The following is a 2,516-nucleotide window of genomic DNA, read 5'->3' on the forward strand; positions in this document are numbered from 1 at the left end:
GCCCCCCCCCGGCATGCCCGCGGCCCCCGCCATGTTGGCCCGCTACGGAAGCCGGGCAGGGCCGCGCGGGACACGTCCGCGCCGCGCGCGCCCCCTGGAGGCCGGAGCCTCCTGCGGCCGGTGCCCCCCTCAGGGCAGGAAACCACCCACGTGGCGGCAGCGAGAGGCTGCGGGCCCGGGGGCGTTGCACCGCGCTGGGCTGCGAGACAGGAGCCCGGGGCTGGGACGAGGGGAGAGGACGGGTCCCGGCTGTGAGCAGCCTCCGCGAGCAGGGCTCGTGCCTGTCCGCTCCGCTCCAGCGACAAAGCAAGAATCATCCCACCCCGGGCTTCAGAAGTGACCAGCGCGATCGCTGGCAGCACATGGACTAAGGACGTTTTGTTATAGTCTACCTGGAAAGAAACAGCCCGTGGGCTGAATACGACGCTTTAACACTCACCCGTGCCCAGAAGGAAGGGGCGATTGGAGCACGTGCACCCCTGAGGGTGACAGGGCACCCCCTGCAAAAAGGCAGTCGCTGCTCGCCTCCGCCGGCCGCTGCCAATGCTGCCTGGCACTCACCACACCCTCACCCAGTGCCAGGGGCACCTGTGGGAGCTCCGCACTTACCGCCAGGAGCACGCGCTGTTCATGGATTGGAGCATGCCCATCCCTGGTCTCTTAGGGCTGCATCCCCAGGCCCGATAGCCTTTAAGACATTTTTCACGTTCCAAGCCAAATCAAGTCCAAATCCATGAGGCAGTGCAGAACCGTAAGTGGCCCTACAATTGGCAAACATCCTCTGCCCCCACCAACATGTTTCCAAAGACTTTCGGCAGGTGTCCTGCGTGCAGGCCCAAGTCCCAGACACTTGGGGGTCAGATGCCTCTAAGGTTTGCCTGCCATCAGCCATATGGCCCCAAAAGCTCCTCCCTAACGTAAGCTTTAAGCCCCAACACCTCAGCAGGTACTGATCCATGCCAGAAGAAGTTATCCCTAGGAACACTTAAGGAAAACTGCCTTCATGGACCCAGACACATGATGGCTGCAGGAAGCAAGTCATCTCCTCCTTCCCCTCAACCAAGCCACTTATTCATAGCAGCATAGGGCAGCAAAAAAGAACCAGAAACTAATGGTGGCATTGCTTCATCTTTTGTCACACTATGAAAAGGGGCAGCTCCTCACCCCTCTAAGCACTCCCATCTCATGCCCAACTGCTTCCTCAGGCTTGGGAGAGGGTATGAAGGGCTCCTGACCAGCAGAAGGAACAGGGACAATGGGCAAGATGAATGCAGGGGCAAATATCACTTGTCCCCGCTGAATTCATAACCTCAACTAGTAGTCACACATAGCAGGAGAGGCAGGAGAGTAAGATATAGGAGGACTCCCCCCGCCAATCACAATATTTGTTAACAAGCCTCACGATTTAGGTCCACCAAGAATGAGTGGCCCCAGACTTTGAGCCACGGAAGCTGGCAAAGCCTACTGTTGCTCTAAAGAGAATGAAGCATCCTTCCTTTTTTCAGGAGTAAAAGGTGAATGCTTGATACTGTCCTCCCCCAGCCCCCACTACAACATTGAGGGGGAGAGCGTGTAGACACTGACCTCCTGCTTTTTTACTGCTCCTAGCAGCTTGCACAAAGGCACTTTCCCAACTGTGCAGGATCTAGACCAGGGAGCAGAAACCAAAATCTTGTAACCCGAGATCTGTCAGGTTTTAGGGGACAACTATGAACCGCACTGCTGGCATCTTTGTAAGCAAGCTGCCCTTACTACAGTCTAGTATGAGATAAAGATGAAATTATCTTCCTAGTCAGCAGCGGTTTCCCCAAAAGAATACCTTGTTGCTGCCTGCAATTTACCTGCTCAATGAAAACAGATGGCTTCACACTTCCAGCAATATCAGCTCAACACTAAGAGAAACCCCATGCACACTAGAGGTATAGTAGCAATTAGTGCATCTGGACAGTGGGCTTTGGACAGCACACACCCACACCACACCAAGAACACAAACACTGGAGAATATTTTCCTCCACAATTTTTTATTTTAAATTACAAAGAATGTTGCATACATCGATGAGCCTGTATCTGAATAAAAGTGCTAGGGATCAAGGGTGACAGTAAACAGAGTCAATATATTTTAATTGTGCCTCTTTTTGGAAAAAAAAAAAGAAAAAACTGCACAACTATTAACCAACATTAAACATTGTAACTCTTTGTAACAGATCATGCTTTTAACAAAGTAAAAAAAAAAAAAAAAAAAAAAAAAAAAAAAAAATCAGATTCTAACAGAGACAAGACTTTCGGTAAGTTTTTCTGAGCTCCAGTCGGAAACTGACAACAGAATATCAAGAACAGCATTATAGTCATGACCCCAAACATAGGCAGAGCAGGTTGCCATGTTTTGTTAATTAAAATGATTTAATGTTGCCTTTTAAACAGTTCACTAGGTCCGCATGTGCTATCAGCCTTAGAGTTCACTCAACCACAAATACAAGATGTCTTACATAGGTGAAGCATTCTGAAAGGGAGGAAAG

The 2,516-nt window shown here is 50.9% G+C and overlaps 1 protein-coding gene across 1 annotated transcript in view; it reads right to left on the reverse strand.

The window, feature by feature from the left end:
- Positions 1 to 2,004: 2,004 nt before the first annotated feature.
- Positions 2,005 to 2,516, reverse strand: part of CREBRF (CREB3 regulatory factor) — a 36,570-nt gene continuing 36,058 nt past the window's right edge. Inside the window, exon 10 of the mRNA XM_006021056.3 lies at positions 2,005 to 2,500. The gene's annotated coding sequence lies outside the window, so the exon portion shown is untranslated. The remainder of the gene's footprint in view (positions 2,501 to 2,516) is intronic.

The sequence above is a fragment of the Alligator sinensis genome, unplaced genomic scaffold, assembly GCF_000455745.1.
Source record: "Alligator sinensis unplaced genomic scaffold, ASM45574v1 scaffold360_3, whole genome shotgun sequence".
NCBI classification, from domain to species: domain Eukaryota; kingdom Metazoa; phylum Chordata; order Crocodylia; family Alligatoridae; genus Alligator; species Alligator sinensis.